This window comes from Triturus cristatus, chromosome 5_1 (assembly GCF_964204655.1).
Source record: "Triturus cristatus chromosome 5_1, aTriCri1.1, whole genome shotgun sequence".
Taxonomy (NCBI): Eukaryota; Metazoa; Chordata; class Amphibia; order Caudata; family Salamandridae; genus Triturus; species Triturus cristatus.
In genome coordinates this window covers 516,488,036-516,509,109 of record NC_140587.1, presented here as the reverse complement: position 1 = coordinate 516,509,109, position 21,074 = coordinate 516,488,036, and positions in this window count along the sequence as shown.

The following is a 21,074-nucleotide window of genomic DNA, read 5'->3' as shown; positions in this document are numbered from 1 at the left end:
TACGAGGAGACAACCCTTCACCAGAGACAATGTGGCGTGGCAGGAGAAGACCATCACCAGCAAATGGTCTCCGGCGGTGGTGCAACACAACCTGCAGAAGGCACAACGCATCTATACGGAACACTACAACCGCCACAAGAGGGTAAAGGAGACGGCGTTGGAAAAAGGGGAGTGGGTCAGAGTGAAGCTGGCAGTCCTAAAGCGGAAGGGAGAAAGCAAGTACTCCCCACCCCTCAGAGTAGAAGAAGTGTACGACCGGGCAGCGTTGCTCAGCGACGGAAACGTGTGGTCTCATGAGCGCATGGCCAAATGCAATAAGATCTTACAATGGCCCCGAGAGGACACAGAAGGGGAAACCCCGACGGAAGGGCCGATAAGAGACACAGACTCATCCGAAGGAGGCCGCAAAGAGAACATGAGCGGAGAGCAAGAGAGAGAGAGAGACAACCCAGGTGGAGGATCCTTGGGGGAAACCACCCGAGAAGATGGTGAGGTAAAAGAGAGAGAGGGCCAGGGCACTCCGAAAGGTACCGACGGAGGCCCGGTCGCAGAGGGAAGCCGAGAAGGACATTCCACTCCGGTAAGACACACCCTGGGGGGAAGAGCAGTGGTGAGACCATCCAAGTTTAGAGACTTTGAAATGGACTGACCACTTGGTCTGGGACATTGTGTTGTGTGGTATGAAAAGGGGGAGATCTGTAGTGTCGCGGTCTAGTTGACGCGCGCACTACGTGAGGACGGCGATGGGCGTAGCGGCCATTTGGACGCTACTGCGCATGCGCGATGATAGCGCGCGAGGAGAGACGGCGATCGGAGCGTGTTGCCCGGCGCTCTCTCGGCAGAACAAGTTAAAAGAAGAATAAAGGCTCCTGCATAATCCTAAGTGCCTCCTGAGAGTTATTGGGGGAAACCTACTGATAGCCTAAGCACCTAGCATCATTACAAAAGGCAAACAACACAGAGCAATACTGCCTACAACTGATTTTCAAATGTTTGAATTTTCAGGGCCCTCCTGCCCAACTCTAAGGGTTATTTACAAATTACCATTAGCCTCCCATTCAAGCATGAAACAGCGGCTTGAAGCCCTCCCGTGCATTCTCAGATCCTCAACATCTTTACATGATCTGTCCACCAACCTACATCTCTTGTAGGGGATTACAGAAGGGACACGACGAAGGACCAAAATCACCATTTAGGCTGGGCCTTAATGGTCCAACAAGGCATGGAATGCACTGCCACTCCCCATCAAAGAGACTGCCAATCTTCTCGCATTTAGGAAAGCCCTGAAAACGTGTCTGTTTAGCACTCCGTATGCCTTTTTCCTGGATTTTTTCTTTTGTCTGTAATGCCAACGCCAAGACACCTACGGGTATTTGAGCGCTTTAGAAATGTTATTAACATAAAATAACACAACGTCATTTGGTGCCTGCAATACATGGAGGATTTGGGGATATTGGGGTCAAGACAGCTCCTTGAATTCAGTAGATACAAATTTGATAAATGGGCCCCAAACTGCCCTGAACTCTTATCTCTGGGTCCCAAGGTCATGGGCAGCTTTTCCACATCCAACAGGACCCATATCCATTGCAGCAAGTTTCTATGTTCAGGAGTTCGCTCGGTCCCTAGAGTGAGTGAATCTCTTGAGTGACTGCCAGGGCACAAGTCGCAAAAAACATAAATGGGGGGACTAACCTAGTTAATCAGTATGCAAGTGACATCACGGCGCGTGGCATTGCGGCGTGTGACATCACAGGAAGTGGCATAATCTGGGTAGTGAGATCAGATCTTAAGCCCTCGCATATATGTTTAACATGTTTATCCTGCGTACATTAGAGCAAATTTCGAGTATACAGGTAAAACCTCCTGATTTAGGTAGAAGATTCACATTTTTTTAAGCTACACATAAAACAATGTTGCCTTTTGTCACCTTAAACTTCCTTTACCCATAGTGCTTTACAAGAAAAAAATAGTGATATTTAAATTATTACAACGCCTCCTTAGGGGTAGTAAGCACTATATAAATGTTATTTATTTTGTGTAAATACTGGGAAAGACCAACACATCTGACATTCTTACAGCACATGCATATCTCCTAAACAGAGTCTGAACAAAGTGAAAAGCTGCCTCTCTTAAGTATGTCTGAAGTGCTAACAAGGTGTGAGCCTTTGTTTCCCCTCTGCTGCATTTGCTTCTAGGTGTGAGGCTCCTGCCTGCTGCCAGCCAGGACACTCGAACACAGGAGGCCTGATGACCCCACAGATTCTGCCTTTGTTATGGGCACAGCAGGAGTCTGAACTAAGAAAACCCCCTCCCTGCCTGCACGTTGTTGTGGATCGAAAGCAGACAACAACATGCAGGGGATGCTGAATGTGTCCCAATGTTTGAAAATTACACCAGGACGAATTCAGCATATTTTTCAGTGGGGCCCAACTTCTTGGCAGGGTGGACGGCGTCCACACTGTGAGAATAGTGGGTGGATGCCGTCCATCCGCGTGTACCCCCGACTCTTGCCATGGTGACTACACACAGAGCGACTGCAGTTTGTTTACCTTTAGTAGAGTGTACATGGGAACTCAGCCTGTCCGGAAGTCCCAACAAAACGTATGCCAGAAGACAAGGTACATCTGTGTCAGTATTTCATCTATGTCATCCAGCACCTCTTTACACTATCACGTCAGCTTGGGGCAATGCCACAATAAGTGAGTGAGCGCTCCTTTACGTCCACAGCATCTCCAATACATTTGACTTTTGATGGCACCATTTGTCTAGTCTTGCCTGGGTGTAATACCAATACAGCACTAGTTGTATAATTGTTTCTCTGCCAGAGGAAGCGCGTGCTGTTGTCCTTGCCCTGTAATATGTCTTCCCACTCCATGCTAGAATGCGTACGACCTAGCTCCCCCTCCCACCTTCTCTCATCTGAATGTCTGGGCTAAGGGGAGGATGCTTGTAAGTATAAATATAGTTCAGAGAATATATGATTGGCATGAGCTTCAAAGTTCAGCCATCTATCAAATAGATCCAATGACCTGCTTGCTGCCGAAGTGTCATTTTAAGGATTTTAAGGGACCAGGAATTCAATATTTTTGGCACCCCTGATTGGAACAACCATGAATTTTAGCTCCCATTTTTAGCTAAATCAACCCTATAATGGTTAACATACAAAAATTCACAGAAATGACCCAGAGAGAAAATTCACTGTTCCAGGGGGCCCCATGGAAGCTGGGTTCCCTGGGCAATTGCCCACTTTGCTCATGACTTAAAACGTCTCTGGGCTGCCGTTTTAGATGCTTTGTTGGAGATCCAGTGTCTCACCTGTGTGTAGTGGATATTTTATAACTTCAACAGGCCCCACTCGACTTGTAAATGTTTACAGGAACTTACATTCTTTTCATCTGTTATATATCCTATAAGTTTGCATCCTGCCTGTCGCCAGGCTTGAAATTGATCGATCTAGGGTGAATTTCGGGTTAGAAATAATCAGTGTGAGTAGGGAGGGGAATGTGGTAAAGCCATATTTCACCCCTGCTAAGTCCCAAACCGAAAGTGTTCCTTTAATTACTGGGATGAATAATGATGACCCATGCTCTATGATCCTTGCTCGGTCATGGGACTTCCAATTGTGTATCCTGCACATTGTCAGTTCATAAAATACCAGTGCTTTTATGCCACATCTCTGGACCCTTCGACAAAGGACAGAGCTGAGCTGGATGACAATGTTGCACTACATTTAGTACCGCTAAGCCAGCCTCCTGGGTGTGTCAATATGAGAGTGCAAGGGGCATGCATGGTTTCTTGTTTGCCCAGATAAAAAAAAAATATTTCTCTTTTCAAATATAAGCTTACCTGTGGAGGTTGCAGTGGTAGTGTTTCAAACAGGAATAATGTCCTTGAGAGAGTTGTAATTTTAGTGGCTGCAACCCTGCCCAACCAGAAAAGACCAAGGGGCTTGTTTACAAGCCCCTTGAGCTGGTGGTGTGTCACTTTTTATGATGCCCCAGGACCGTAGAGTGCAGGCTCATATCTGCAAGTCCGCAAAGCAACTTTGTATGGGTTTTAATGGCCTCGTAGAAATGGTGTAAAGCAACACAGCGCACATTTCTGCATGGCCTTAGACTGCATCAGGGGGCATTCCATGGGCGTTGCAGTGGGTTTTCCCCCGCAACACCCATGGGTATTGACACATTCCCAGATTTACAAGGATCTGCAAACCCGGGAATGCGTCCAAACTGTACACCTCCCTAGGGGAGAAGTAACAAGGAGAAATATCTTTATTTCTCCGCATTTTTTTTATCTTTCTATGTGCTACCCACACATTGTCTGTAAATATGGAAATATTTGTGTGGGTAGCACAATCAGACCTCTCAAAGAACGAGTGAGTGAACATATGCGGGCCCTTTAACAGGGCGATGAGAGGTATCTAATAGCAGCGCACACATACAATTGCAGTGAACAGGGACCCAACAACAGAGTTACATATTATGGAATTGAACATGTTACAAGAGATCCTTCTGGGGGTAACAGAGTATTGAAACTCAGAAGGAATGGGGCTATGTGGAGAATGCGCCTTAGAGCGCTGGAGGAGGGATTAAACAGAGACCATGAATTACAGTACTTTTTAGGTGATTGATCTCTCAAGACCCAACCTGGACTCTAGCTGTTCCTAACCTCTTTTTAATTGGACTTCAGATTAAAGCCCGGCAGCAGTCACCCAGAATAGCGTGATTCCTTTCCACTATGCTGCTTGGGTTCTCTCTCCCAATTCAACCCTTGAACTTTGGAGCCCATTACCTAATTTTGGTCATTGTTCTAGCAGGTTTACCAGGATGACGCTACTATGTTGGCTGATTCAGGTCACTTGAAAGATTTGTTATAGGACTTAAGACTCGTCATTATCCCGTAATGACAACTAATTTCCTGTAATATTTGTACACCTACTTATTATTGGCTATACTCAAGCAGGACTAGTAATTCAGGCTAACAATAACATAATGTTGATTGGTTCCAGTAGCAACCGTGGTTGACAACTGATTTGATTGGTTCATTCAGATTTGATATACAATTTTCGGTTCTTTAATTCCATTTAATAGAGTGCACTATCAGTCGGCGTGTACCTATATTCCGCCTTTACAACTGTCCATTAGGTTTACTGAATTTATCTCCCACAATTAGATGTCTTTTAGATGTGTTTTAGATCCATTACTAGAGATATTTAATATCTCTACTCCATCAAGCACGCTTCCAAGATGGCGCCTGTTTAACAGATCTCAAATGGGCACCTTACTTTTTTGTCCAACTTTATTGATACCCATTTCTAATTAGGAACCGTGGATATTTTGATTTGGCCAAATAATTAGCCAAACGCACTTTCCGGCGTGTTTTACTGACTTTGTATAACTGACATGAAACTTTAACATTATCTGAAAAGTAAAGCTAGGGGTAGTTTATCTTCCCCCGTAGCTTTCTAATTGTTGTAATATGGCACCTGGTTCATATTTATCAAGTGTCCGCCGAAGACACTAGTCCTATTTCTCTGTCCACCTCGATGTAATGAGGACTGCCAGCGTACTCGCTGGCAGCTTACAGTGAGCGGATTTGCTCCAACTCTACGGTAAGAAGCTGCAAATCGAGCGTTATGTTCCGGTATCTTACAGTACAGATGGGGTATATTGTTTGTATCCCAAGATCAATACTGGACTGGGCAAGGTATGCCCTGCTGTTTTCTGACAAAATGCTTCTCTTCTTTGCTGATCGTATTGGCGTAATTTGGGACCAGGCTGAGTTTGCCCTGGTATGAGCGAGGAGTATATTTGTAGTCACTAGTTGAACGTATAAGACATAGCAATTGGAATCTATTTGTATTCCAAGGTCATTACAGGACCGGAAAGGGCATGCCCTGTTGCTAGTTATCAGTATGCTCATTCTCGACAATTCTTCATTGACATTGTGTCTTTTGGGACTAGGCTGAGATTGCCCAGTTGTTAATAATTAATATATGTAAATTCGCTAATTCTCAAAATGCTTTTTGTTTTCTTAGGGACCACATCGTAATACCGAGCCCAGCACACCCCTGGCAGTGTATACAGCTGCCATCACAGTACATTAGTCAGTACAGTTCCTTCTGTTTACAGCACCATCGCGCAATAAGAACAACCACACCATATATTTGCACTTAGCATAAAAGGTCACTTTATTAGGCCAGGCAACATAAATTAGAATCTTGCTACAATAAAAATTCTTGGAACAAAACCCCATTGTCTTGTCATTACTCTTGAAACTTTTTGCTATCCAACCAAATATTCCCCACAAGACTTCTCATCAAAAATACCCCATGAAATGCACAATCCCAATCAACCTTTCCAACGCCCCTCCCCCACCCCAGAGGGAAGGATAAGCCCGCTCAAGACCATCCAACCCCCAAGAAAAAACGCCCCCAAAGGAAAATCAGCGAAACAGGAAAATGCTACCTGACTTAACGTGACTTTATTTATTTATTATTATTATTATTATTTTTTTTATATTGTATTCTTATAGGGAGGGTGGGTGGGTCACAAAAACGACAGCCTCCCAATCTTCTCTCAGAAAAAAACACAGTTTTCCCTAACTGCTGACTGCTCTGCCCATGCAGCTAAGCCCCGCCCCCTGCCTGCCTAGAGCCCTCACGCGCTGTGTGGACTGTTCCACCGCGAGAAATTTCCCAAGGGGACAGCTGCTCGTGCAGCGATCCCCTTGGGACCCCATCGCGCAATAGGAACAACCACACCAAATATTTGCACTTAGCATAAAAGGTCACTTTATTAGACCAGGCAACATAAATTAGAATCTTGCTACAATAAACATTCTTGGAACAAAACCCCATTGTCATTACTCTTGAAACTTTTTGCTATCCTACCAAATATTCCCCACAAGACTTCTCATCAAAAATACCCCATGAAATGCACAATCTCAATCAACCTTTACAACACCCCTCCCCCACCCCAGAGGGAAGAATAAGCCCGCTCCAGACCATCCAACCCCCAAGAAAAAACGCCACCCAGGAAAACCATAGAGTTTTCCTGGTTCCCCCCCCCCCTTTAAAAAAAAATTATGTTTGCTGCCACAACCTTAGTGGATATTAAAGGAACACCAAAGATTCTCGCCCCAAAAATCCGCCAATAGATCTCTCAACTCCATTAAATAGTATGCCTGGCCCATTTGTGACAAGTGCACCCCGTCTTCCCTGAAAAGATGGTATTCTGCACCTGTGATATTATCATGAGCTAAAAACTTTATCCCCATTGTAGAACAAAAAATTTTCATTTCCCGATTGAGTTTCCTGCGAGCCCTTTCCATCGCTGTGTGGTTGTGAGCTCCCCTCCAATGGTGCCTGTAAATAATTCCGGCCAAGTCAGAGTTGTACTTACCCAGTTATTCTTGAGCACCGCCAAGTCCACTTTGATTTTCTTCAAAAGGGATAAACAGGACTATGCAGCAAGATCATTTTCCCCCAAATGGATTATTAATAAATCAGGGAAACCTCTAGCAGAAGACAGCTCAGAGAGCATAGGAAATAAATCATCCCACTTCATCCCCCCTTTCCCCCAGCATACAACTTCATGTCCCTTGCTAAGCAAACCAAGAGCTCGGCCATAAATCTGCTGTTGGGCGAAGCTGTCTGACCACTTTACAAACGAATGGCCCACTATCCATGTCCGCCTCTTTGATGATAATGAACTTTTAACACGACCTAGCGGGAAAAAACCAAAATTAGTCCACATAGTAAATAACATCTCATTTCCTTACATAACGTGTGCAGCAATCAGATTTCCATCTCCCAATCTTTTTAATGTCATCCAAACCCCAACCCAATCTGTAGTCTTCAGTCGCTGCCCCTATCCGAAAAGAGTGAGTCCCAAAAAGTGCGGGGTTTTTTCCCAACAATGACAAAGTTTTACGTAAAACTGTCAATAGTTGTCCACTAGTAATTTTACTCCCATTCTTGTGAATGAATATGTCCCCACGTTGTAGGCCTTAGGAAACAAAAAATGACTCCCATTCCTTCACTGGACAACAATCCTGCACTCCGCTACCCTTTAAAAAGATACAAGTGCCTCTACCCAGCTGATCAGTTTTTGACTTCCTCAAAAGAATCCTAACCTTCCTTCCTTGCACTAGAATATCCTCTACCTGCATGCCCTTCTGATCCCGCAGACCTAACAACTCGGAAACTCTAAAAGCGCCAAAAAACAGCCAAATCATACAAAGTCTAAAACGTGAAACCTCCCACAAACCATAACAGCACACTGTTAACTGCTTTAAAATTTGATGCAAAATGTGAAAAGTGATTGGCTCACGTAACTCCGAAGAAAAAGAACGTTCCCTCCCCAGACCCTTCAACATACGCCTTAATAAAACATCCCCCGTAAACTCCTGTCCCCACCACAACTGACTATAAAACGAAATGCCGGCCAATTTTCCTGAGATTGTTGTATGAGATAACCCCAAATTGACCAAATGCAAAACAAACCGTAATATAACCTCTCTGATACCCTCTGTAGAAATAAAATTTTGTGAAACTTAACATAACTTAAAAACTCCAACCAGGCCTGATGATAACTGCGTCTAGTAGAAGGGGCTGTAGAATTTTCCACCAGATCAACGATTCTCATTCTCCCAGCGCCCAGATGTCTTTCGGGATCGAAGTTTTGCAGCCATCCGACCCCGGCACCGAACTGCGAAATTTCTGCCAATTGAATCGAGACAGAGCATCCGCAATTGAGTTATTAACACCTGGAATGTGTCTCTCTCAAAACACAATGTTTAATCTGAGACTTTGCAGCATAAAAACACGCAACAGGTATAATACACGCAAATCTTTTGCCTTTTGCTTGTTAATTAGCTCCACAACAGCCATATTGTCAGTATGAAAAAGAACATTCTTATCCTTAAACTCCTCCCCCCAAACTAAAACAGCCACTATGAGAGGGAACAATTCAAGAAAGGCTATGCTTCGGCCCTGTTGTAGCCAATGTGGAGGCGATTTCTCCGCACACCAACGACCCTCCCAAAAAATGCCAAAGCCATGCGCTCCAGAAGCGTCTGAAAAAATCTGAAAATGCCAGATGGTATCATCCTCCACAAAATATAGAGAGACTCCATTAAAATCCTTCCAAAATTGCAGCCAAATTAGTAAATCCTCTTTAATCTGCTTGGTGAGCCTAATCCTGTGATGAGGAAGAAATGCCCCAGACATCGCCATCCCCAAGCGTCTACAGAAAGTCTTGCCAGCACGCACCACGCGGCAAGCAAAATTCAAATAGACCAAAAGACGCTGAACCAGCCTGAGCTGAACTTTTTTCTTGTCAATGATCTCCAATAAAAATGACCTAATCTCAGTCACTTTAGACGCAGGCAACCTAGCCATGATAAATTCCGTGTCAATTTCAATACCTTGGAATGTAAGTTTGGTACCTGGACCCTCAGTTTTTTCCCGAGCCACAGGAACGCCGAACTCCTCAGCCAATTGTTGGAAAATGTTCAGGCATCTGTGGCACTGATGTGACTGAGCTTTGCCAATAAACAAGAAATCATCTAAATAGTGACATACCTGTTTGTGACCACTTTTTTCCGAAAAACACCACTGAAGAAAAGTACTGAACATTTCGAAGAGTGCATATGACACCGAACAACCCATTGGGAGGACTCTGTCTATGTAAAAAGAATCATTGAAAAACATGCCCAACAGCTCAAAATCTGATGGGTGAATGGGCAGTAAACGAAACTCTGACTGGACATCACATTTAGCCAGTTCCCCACCACTCCCAGCTGTGCGTACCATCCTCAGGGCATCATCAACAGATGTATAAGACACATTGGAGTCTGACGGGGAAATTAAGACATTAATAGACTGGCTCTCCGGCCACGATAAGTGATGGATTAGTCTAAATTCACCTGCCAATTTTTTGGGAACCAAACCCAACGGAGATATCATCAAATTCTTCAAAGGACAGTGCTTAAATGGACCTGCTATCCTGCCCTCCTGTATCTCCAAATCCAATTTCTTCTGCACCACTTGAGGCTACTCCTTCACCAATTTTAAATTGTCAGACCATCTAATATAACGGGGACCCTGATAACCTATCTTAAAACCCTCCTTGAAACCCCAATAGAGTTTTGAAGCTGATTCCGTATCAGGATACCTTTCCAACCACTGTGTCATGACCGATAACTTAATTGGGGTATGAGCCCTTTGAGATAAACTGCGGAAAAGCACCCCTACCTCTTGGTGATTTTCCCTGATCCCCAAACCTTTGGTTGGCAAAACACTGGATGATGGCATGTTTCCCACCACACTGTGAACATTCGTGCTTAAACCTGTAAAGTTGCCTGATGCAGGAACCTCGATTAAAGGTCCAACAGGATCCCGTAACTGGTAGTTGTCCTCTTCCCACCACACCCGCCCCAAATTGGGCGGGGCGAGGCAGAAAGGGCCGATAAGTAATTGGGAGCCCACTTGCAGTATGCATTGTCGCAGGCATCTGAGACGAGGACATCCACTGAAGCCACAGTTCCTGATCCACATCCCCCCAAAGGCTTATCATGGAAAAGACTTACTCTAGCCCTAAACTCCTCATCATAGTTGAGCCATGCGAACCCCCCGGACTGTAAATGTGCTTTGCGTATGATATCAATATACTTAAACATGCAACAGCCCTGTCCTGATGTTTTTCACAATAGACGCTTGCATAAATAAAAAATGCTGCCGTCCAATTTTCGATATTTTTTAGAACACTAGGACGCCTCGAAAGCTCCCACTCTTCTTCATTGGACCCCTCCTTTGCTTGAATATCCCTATGAAGGAGCTTGAATACGCCTACAAATTTGTGGTCCCAAATACTCTTCTTAGTTTTCTCAGCCAAATGCGTACCCAGGGGCATGGACAAACCCATGTAAGGTAATTTTTTATGCATGGGGTGAAAGGCACCTGAAACTTGCCCAGATGAGGATTCAGACCCATCCAAAACCTGTTTATCAGTGCTAACCAGTTTATCAATGCTTGGCGCCTTATTTGATCCCACAGCACCTGAACCCACTCGCACCTGTTCTGCAGATCGCCCAGCAACCCGAACATTCCTTCACTGAGTCATCACCCACCCCCACTGAACATACACTAGGTTTGTCTGTCAAAGGTTGCGGCCATGAAGACCACCACTGAGGCCTACCTGATGTCAATTGAGTAGCCCGCTTCTGGTACTCCTGAGGATCCTCTCGCCATTGTTGCCCCCGAAGCCGTTCCTGCTCCGCTGTCTTGCCCGCTCGTGACCTCTGAAAAATACTAACAACAACAGTTGACCCCGACCCCTTTGTAACCGATACTTGTTCTTGACGCATAGCTCTTGCATCAAAAATCCCTTCATCAAATAGAAAACCTTCATGTATATTTTCGTCCACCAAACCTTGACCAGCATATTCATCAGGTATGACGAAATCATTATTACTCCCACTCGGCATTTCCCTGTCTCCCACCCCGCCATCATAACAATCCCAATTGGTCACAGCAAAATCTGCCTTTGATCCGCTCTGTGACACAACACCCTTACCAACAGCCGCACCATGCTTCACCTTCTTGTACTTGGACATGCCCGCCGCCATCTGCGGGACCTTGTAAGATGAAGACTTCCAGCCGCTCATGCCAGACACCGCTACCAACTTACCACCATCCCGAAACTGCGTGGCACTGCCCATTGCCGAAGATGGAGTGGCATGATCCACCCAGATCCATTGCCCTCGACTTGGCCCTAATGCAGAGTCAAAAGAAAACTGTGAGAAACAAGGAGGAGAACTAGATTCCGGAAAAATAGATTCAAATCCTGAAGAATAACCAGGAGGTTCAGAATGTGACGTAGGGTATATATTGTGAGACAGTGAGTCAGCACCATCCAATTCCTGAACCTCCTCAAACGCTGAGACTGTTAAATCAACAGCTAAAGTGTTGATATCGTCTTGTAAATATGAGTTGACATACTCCCCAGGCGGGCCCCTAGGCACCGGGGCCAAAAGCACCTCAGGAACGGCTCCCTCCCCTGCAGTACCCTGCACCGGAGCAAAATTATCGTTCGTACTATTGTGCTTTCCCACTGCCAAAATTTGCACCCCCTCACGTTCATCACCACTGTCACTAGAATAATCCACCAAAACAGCAGAGCGTCCCTCAAAAGACACAGGAGGCACAATATTAATGGAAGACATTCCTTTGGATATCAGCAATGTTTGTGAGCACCTTGCCAACGACGTGCGCTCTCTTAAAAGCTGATGTAGGTGCCGGCAAAACCAAATTTTCCTTTATCCCAGTGTCATAATAACCCCCCTCTGCCTGTTTGAAAGGGAACTTGTTGTAGTAAGGCTTCTGGAGCTAGTACCACCCCTGCCCTCTACTCTCCTCCTAGCACGCCCCATGCGGAGAGAAGATACCGCCCTCAACTTACCGGAAGACTTGTCAGGAAGCGAGTGACATCTGGTAGCCTGTGACCTGCTGGCTCCGCTGCGGCGCGCCACACGACCTCTATGTTGCAGCGTCAATGTTTCCACCTCAGCACAACCCACAGCCCCTTGCGACCGGCTCTTCGCAGGTAAACAAGCTGCCACTGCTTCCGAAACTCCTTGAGCTGCCATCCTCTTCGGGTGTCTCCCCACCGCCGCTCAAACTGTTGAAACACCAGGCTGCAATAGGTCCTCACGACCTGCGTTATAAATAATGCGCAATGCCTCCTTCACAGCCTCTGACTCTGCCATCCTGAAGCAAAGCCTGAAGAAAAAACACACCAAAACTAGCAGAAAATGAGGAAAATTGGCAAGGCTTGTGTCACAAAAACGACAGCCTCCCAATCTCCTCACAGAAAAAAACACAGTTTTCCCTAACTGCTGCCTGCTCTGCTCGTGCTGCTAAGCCCCGCCCCCTGCCTGCCTAGAACCCTCACGCGCTGTGTGGACTGTTCCACCGCGTGAAATTCCCCAAGGGGACAGCTGCTCGTGCAGCGATCCCCTTGGGACCCCATTGGGTAAGTACCAATACCGAATGGTTGCAAACTATTTTTGCTGTAGTTCTCTATGCCCTGATGTCAGCACCATATGCTCTATTCTTACAGAGGGAATATCATCTCCCAATGCTTACCACATCTATTCTTTTGTGATCACATCTCATGTTGGTTTAGGACGATCTCAGAAGGTAATACAACCTATTTACCTCCTTTGCTGGCTCACTCCATGCAGGAGGTAAGCATTTCTGGCCATAGCTATCCTCACGTACATACTTCTTGTTTCTGCTCAATGCCTAATCTAATCCTACAACCATTTACCACCCTGTGCCTAATTCATTTGCTGACTATAGGTCTGACCACTGAAGCTTACTAGCAGACCAGCTAACATTTTTCATATAGCAATTTCCTATTACAAGTGGCTCCAAATCTGTTCTATCAATACTATAGATAGAAGCCATTTTGCCACATTAGTGTTTGGGATATATGGAAAGACAGAAGTTGAATTCATGTGTGCCACTTACGCATGACACACATATTAGATGTTGCACTCACGTGCTCTTAACAAGAACTGACAGGTGTTCCGTCACCTTTTGCATGTTTTTTTGAGAATGCATTACACATTGATGTACTTGATGATGGTTGTTAGAACTGGGGGTCTCTAGTTGGCAGAGGTAGGTACCTTTGACCAAATAGGGACCGTTGCTTCTAGTCAGGGTAAGGGGGTACACTCCTAAAATAACCCCTTTTCACCCCCTTGGTAGCTTGGCACGAGCAGACAGGCTTATCTCAGAGGCAGTGTGTGAAGCATTTGCGAACACATACAGTAATCCACTGACAACACTACAGATGGACACCACACAAGTTGTAGTATAAAAATAGGTATTTTATATAGACTTAACACAAGACCACAAACGACAAAAATCCACAATACTGTACCTTAAAAATGGTAGAAATAGCTTAGTTTTCTTAAGATGTAAATTGCGACACTTTGAGTTTAATGTACCTTAGGATGCGTAACACTATACAACGAAAGTGTTGCAGGGAAGGTGATGCGTCGGTTCCTTACATGCAAGAACGGTGATGTGTTGGGTCCCTACTGCTGTGTAGGAGATGCATCGATTTTTCTCTGCGAGGGGAGGTGATGTGGAGGTTTCTTACTGCGCTTTTGTGGCGATTCGACCCGCAACGCCGTGATGCAATGAAGATCCGGTGCGATGAAAGAAAGATGGCATCTTCTTCTTGATGCAACATGATGCGTGCATGCCTGATGGCCGTGCGGCGACTCAATGATTCTTCTGAGCCGCGACAGGCCCTGCGACATGCTTCCTGGTGATGCAGCGGCGTCTGATACAACGTCGATCCTCTTCTCCGGCGTTGCGAGCACTTCGGCAACGATGCGTCAACTGCAGCGGCAACACGCTTTTCCAGCGATGCGACGACAGCGGCTGCGGCTGTGACACATTTCTCCGATGATGCGGCGGCGTCTAATGCAACGTCGATCCTCTTCTCCGGTGATGCGAGGTGCTTTTGCGTTGTGAAGCGAAGGTGGCAGTTCTTCTTCGTGCATCGCGCTGCCAGCTCCTTGCGACACGCAGCCCCTCAGAAAGCCAAACACAACTGCAGGCACTTCCAAAGAACTCTTGGGGAGCTAGTGGGTGAAGTCTATTGTCCCTGAGACTTCAGCAGGAGGCAAGCTGCCCTTGGAGATCCTTCACAAGTTGAATAAAGTACACACAAAGTTCCTTTCTCCTTTCTTTGGCAGTCCGGCAACCACTGCAGGCCAATCCTTCAAACAGCACTCAGTTAGGGATAGTCTCTTCCTCAGTTTCTTTGGTTCCTCGCCTCAGCAAAGGTTCTTCTTGTTTACCAAAGTGATCTGAACTTCTGGGGTCTGGGTCCCCCTTTTTATACACAGTTTCTCTTTGTTCTCTGAAGGCTGAGAGGCCTTTGCCTAGTCCAAACCAGTTCTGGTCAGTCCTGGAGCACTCTGATTACATGACTCCTTCTTTCCTTTCACAGTGCAGGGCAGGTACATCAGACGCACCACAGGAGATGGAGCCAGTGTTGTGGAGGGAAGGCATAGTCCTATTCAGTTCCCAGGTGCAACTCCTCCCACCCATCTACATGCAGATCTCTCTATTCAGCCCTGTGCTGACTTACCCTGTCTCCTGGAATTCCCCAGCCCCTTTCACTCAAACTCCTGACAAGGAATACACAACCTAGCAGAGGCAGGCTTGGCTAGTTAGACAAGAAAATACCCACTTTCTAAAAGTGGTATTTTCAAACACAGAATGTTAAAACCAACTTCACTAAAAGATGTATTTTATCATTCTGAGTTCAGGCATACTAAACTCGAATTTCTAACTAGTTCCCTGAGTCAGTTAGGATTATAAGATGTAATAATCAAACTGCCAATTCTGGCGTATGGGGAACAGGTAGCCTTGCAATAGTGAAAAACGAAAATGGCTTTAATTCAATATTAGGAATGCCACACACATCAGTGCTTGTCTTACCTTTTACCTACAGTGCACCCTGCCCTTGGGCCTACCATAGGGGTGACTAATATGCAGAAAAGGGAAGGTTTAGGGAATGGCAAGTCGGTGCACTTGCCCAGTCAACATGGCAGTACCAGACTGCACACAGGCTCAGCAATGGCAGACCTGAGACACACTTTTACAGGCTGCTCCTGTGGGTGGCACAACCAGTGCTACAAGCCCACCAGCAGGATTTGATTTACAAACCCTGGGCACACACTGTGCACTGTACTAGGGTCTGACAGTAAATCAAATAAGCCAATCATTGAGTCACTAATCCATACATCAATTTACAATAGGGAGAGCATATGCACTTTAGCACTGATCAGCAGTGAAAAAGTGCCCAGAGTCATAAAACCAACAAAAACAGGTCAGACAAAATACAGGAGGAAGGCAAAAAGTTCAGGGATGACCCTGCAAAAAGGGCCAAGTCCAACAATGGTCATGTGAACTTTCTCAGTCATTTAAGCATGGGTCTCCACTATGTCAAGACAATCAAGACATGCACTGAGTGTGATAGAGCTCCAAGAACTTCTAATTATAAAAGAGCATGTACTGTAATCCTTAAATGTATATTGTGTCAAAATATCATATAGCTATGGTGGTATTTGTATTGCTTTTAGCCCTGATGAAGTCATTGGAATACCTCCCAAAGATGATGAAACACGTGTTGGCTAAAGGATGGGTCGCTTGAAGAAAATAAAGCATGGCAATAGAAGACAAGAAAATAAATCTCTTATGTTTATCACACTTTCTGGTCCAAAAATTGTTGATTGTCTTGAATGGCGTGTGCTTCATGTAATCAGACATTGTTTCTCAATGTTAGGATTGCACTAAGGTGAGTAGGGTGTACCTTCCCACTATTGAATGCCACCTGGGTGAAAACCCTGTTCTTGATTGCGTATCTGTGACAACTATATGAGCGCCTGACACCTCACAAACACCCAGTCCCGCGACTACATTGCCTAATTAAATAATAAAGTATTGTTCTCTTCTTTTAAATGCAGCCCACCAGCCAATATAGTCCATTATTTCATTTGCTGTTGCCAATATACAGTTTTCTGTTTGAAAAACCATATTTTCCAAGTCAATTATCCCAAAATAAACATGTAATTCAAAAATAGATTAAAGGAAAAATTGCAGATAACCTTTGGTACTGGCCATTCCTTGAGAAAATAGGATTGGAAAACCTAAAGCACAGTTCTGGCTTATGTTGGCGTTCATCCCTATTGATGAAACTGTCTAGGTGTGTGATAATTAGACGTCACCTGCTTTTGCGACTCATTTGCTACTTTTCCATGAATTTCTACTGTCTCTCACGTATGATGCACTCAGATGTTTTCAGTAAAGAGTTCTAGTTCAAGGATCTGCCCTTCATTCTAGCTCCACGACTGCCTATGTGGTATGAGCTTCAAAGGAAAGATAGATAGAAATGTTATTGCACAATTAATTAAAATCATTGCAATCGCTAATAATGAGGTACAGGATAAAGTGCATAAGTTTCAATTTTAACAATTTTGGCGTTTCCATTGAAAAGGGATTCAAACTGATAGTGGTGGAATGAGCTTTATGGTTCCATGGATTTTTCGGAGGCCAGAATGTCCTTTGCGGCCATCAGAAATTTCATAAAGCGCGCCGACAACTGTGCTGAATCACCCTTCAAACAATCCACCAGGGCGTCCTGACATGTCAGAATGTTTAAAATGCGCCAGATGGGTCGAAGCCAATAAGTTCTTAAAGGGCGCAGTGTCTCGCGGATACATAATATCTGAGTTAACTATTCCTCTTCTCCCCCACAAGCGCGGCACTGCATGGCTGCCATTTCTTTGTAACCTTGCCCATACTTGTATGTCAATAGGGAGATCAAGCCGAATCGTGGCCTCATTAGTTGCCACTTCATTGTTAGCTTTAGGGGGGACTACAGATAGTGTGGTAAACCTCTGCTATTGTATAGTTTTAGAGCTCAGCTTCCGTGCTTGAGTTTTTTCATGCTTGTTGCATCATTGACCTCTGACATTAGTTTTGCCTGTTTTATTAAAAGTGTTGCCGCCGCCGGTATGGATATTTCAAAGGAAAAGTTCTGTCCTGAACCACAAGTTTACCTAGGCCTCCTGGGCTCGACTGAGTCTCCCAGACATCCTTCTGAATGCACAAAACCACAGATTCACACTTGGAATGCCCAAGGGGATGCCTCCCTACTATTATGGGAATTGAGTTGACACCCCTTTGAATTGCTAGTTAGAACATACATTTTCCACTGGTAATATGTATTAGCTAATTTGGATCTAAATAACCCACTGTCATATCATATTTGATGCTAATTATCCATACGCTGAATGTATTTGGTTTTGATAACATTTTCCAAAAAAGCTGCAAATTATATGTCGTTACGTTTTATATAGCCGGATAGGTGTCCTCTCCCAGAGACTTTTTCCAGGATGACTTGACATTTAGACTAGCCATGTTTTAGAATCCGACAGGACAAATCTATCCTGCCGGCCATATCTGTATTCTGGGCAGCAAAGCAGGGCACGCCCGCCAAGGCACCTCTTCTTCCCAGAACAATTGTTATCCTTTAAGGAGGCGTGATTGGGTATGTTTGGCAGGGCGCCCCCACCGCAGCAGAAAGGTCAATTTCCTTACAGTCTATATTTACCACTCCATATGGTCCAATGTCTACCGCCATTTTCAAATTAAGGCTGACTCGTTGCTCACAGAAATATTCATTTATTTTACAACGACATTTTAGGAGACAGAAGTCACAATATAGCAGCTGCATACATACATCACAGCGTTTACCTTTCCAATCCAATCAGTTTAACTAAAAGACTCTGGAGTGGGAGGTGACATTTTTAAACACTTCCTGATAAGAAATGCATCTGGAAGCACCCAACTCACTGATACAGAAGATGCAAAGAATTCAGACGATTGCAGCAAAACTAGCTGTAAAAAGGCAGAGGAGGTCCTCTACGTCTTTAGCTCTGCGGGATCTCCATTGGCTGCCAGTTCATCAGAGAATACAATTTAAATCTCTTTGTATTGTCTTTAGAGCAGTCCATGGTCGAGGACCTAAACCAATCCAGATTAAATCCTCGTGGTATGCTCCCTCAAGAAATGTGCGCTCGCAACAACGAATTTGGTGAATATCACGAGATTCAAAAGATCCAGGACAGGAGGCAGAGCTTTCAGCCCTGAAGCCTCGCGGTTGTGGAATGCTCTCCCCCTCAATATCAGACAAACTCAGGATCTGTCTCAATTTAGGAAGAAGGTGAAAACGTGGCTGTTCCCTAGGGAGGAATAACACACAAATGCTGATGTGATTTGGATTTCTGCACATACCTTCTTTCCTCTCTCGCTGCCTTTCTTTCGTTGCCCTTTTCTAGACTGGGATAGACGTATTAACCTGACACTTTGACATTCCAGTAACTCGCAGCGCCAGGGTACCCGTTGGGTGACAGTCTGCGCTATATAAATACAGCTTACATTACATTACATTACAAATGAATTCATGCATACAGATGTGAATGTATGTACTGTTTCATGAAAGGAAATCAACTTGAACAAGTATTGATTCTGTACTTTAAATTCCTCAGAACCTAATTGCAGGTGGAAAAGGTGGCGCATGATGCTTCAGAGAGTCGTGCTGCCATAATGCATAACAGGGTTTTAACAGAAATTTGCTGCGTCACTTTTAATGGTGACAGGAGTACTTAACAAGAAGTTTTCAATTTTGTTCTTAGCTATAGAAAGTCAGCACACTTTTAGGCTTCTTATAAGGACATGACTGTAAAATCAATGTGCATATCAAATTTGGTCTGCACAGTTTAAACCAGCAGCGTCTAATTCTTTCCAGGCACCAAATTATTTTTCAATTTTTTTTTTTTAAAGCATTGGTAAAGTCAATAGTTCTGGCATTGGCAGACATTGTCGTCTTTTGGCATAACTTGTTATGTCATCTTTATTTCAAAACATTATTGTTCGGGAAGCTGCCAGACTTCCTCAACCTAAAATAAAGCATTGGCTAATGATAAAAATGTTGTTATGAAGAAAAAAGAAAGAAAAAAAGGAAGAAACACAGAAAGATGAACTAGTGAAAGAGGAAGGCAAGAAAGAAAAAGGAAAGAAAACAAAAGAGGAAAGTAAGAAAGAAACAAAGATAGATAGCAAGAAGTAAAGAAAAAGTAGGAAAAAAAGAAAAAAGAGGAAGGCAAAAAAGAAAGAGCAAGACAAGGATGTAAATAAAAAGAAGGAAAGAAATAAGGAAGAAAGAAAAGAAGACAAGAGAGAAGGAGAAAAGAAAACAAAGAAAGAGAGAAGGAAAGAAGGAAGGAAAAAAGAGGAAAAGAAAGGAGAAGGCAAAATAAAGTAAGAAAGAAAAGCAAAGAAGGAAGAAATGTAAAGAAGGAAAGAAGGAAAGCCAAAAGAAAAAAGGAAAGAAAGAGAAAGAGAAAGAAAGAAAGAAAACAAGAAAGAAAGTGTTGCACAGATGGAGCACCCTCTAGAGCTTTTAATCAGAGTTTGAGTGAGCAGCTGGTTATATTACTGTTGTCCTTTAAAAGGCTCTGTTCTCCACAATTTTTCAGACTAGTTGGTTCACTCTTGTTATTGCAGCGTTATGATTTTCATAAAACTGTTTATTTCACAGATACATTATGACACAAAGAATACTGACCATTCATAGAATACAGAGCACCTGAAGGACAAAGGATGCAAAACTTAATACAGAACAGTTTCAAATGGGTGCAACCTGGTATGGTGTGAACAAGCGTCAGCCAGGTACATAAAGGCCACTCGGAAATATATTTACAGCAGCATTGGCAGGAGATGACTTGATAAAGCTGGAATAAATCAGAAAGTTAAAAAAACACTAACACTGAATGAATTACTTCCCATGCAGATATGCCTTCTTGTGAAAGGGCTTAATGCAGTCGCTTAAAGTGAAGTTAGCCACTGGCTGAAGTAGGCTGACCCATTGCCCCATGCTGTATGCTGTAGTGGTGGAAGCAAAATGTGAGTAGCACAACAACAGAACACTGGATGAAGAGAAGGGGTTGAAAGTCCCTTTAAGAAAGTATATTACACATATCGTTTTAGTAAATTCAAATGTTCTTGGCTAACACCGGACCTAATAATTTTAGTAAAATCAAAAGGTCATGGCTAAAGCCAGATCTAAAAACTGTAAGTCAGTGATGCATTGATTTGCTTCAGGAGTCTGTGCGCACTTCCCTGGCACCTTATCACAATACCTTGGACCTGGTTTCTTATCTCTTTATAACTGCCTCGATTATTAATTCGCTGTAGATCTAAGAGCTTTCCAGCAGCCTCTGTGAAATCTGCAGCTCGACGCTCACGCCCCAGTGCTCGAGGGGCTGTATCACTGTACACAACTCTGGGAGCTGAAACCAAAGCTCACGGATGGGCGAGGATCCAGATCTTAAAATATGCTCAGATTAAGCGTCTACTTCAGTTTCACAGCAAGCTGGCAGTCTGGCAGCTATAGATTACACTGCAGCTTTCTCTTTTT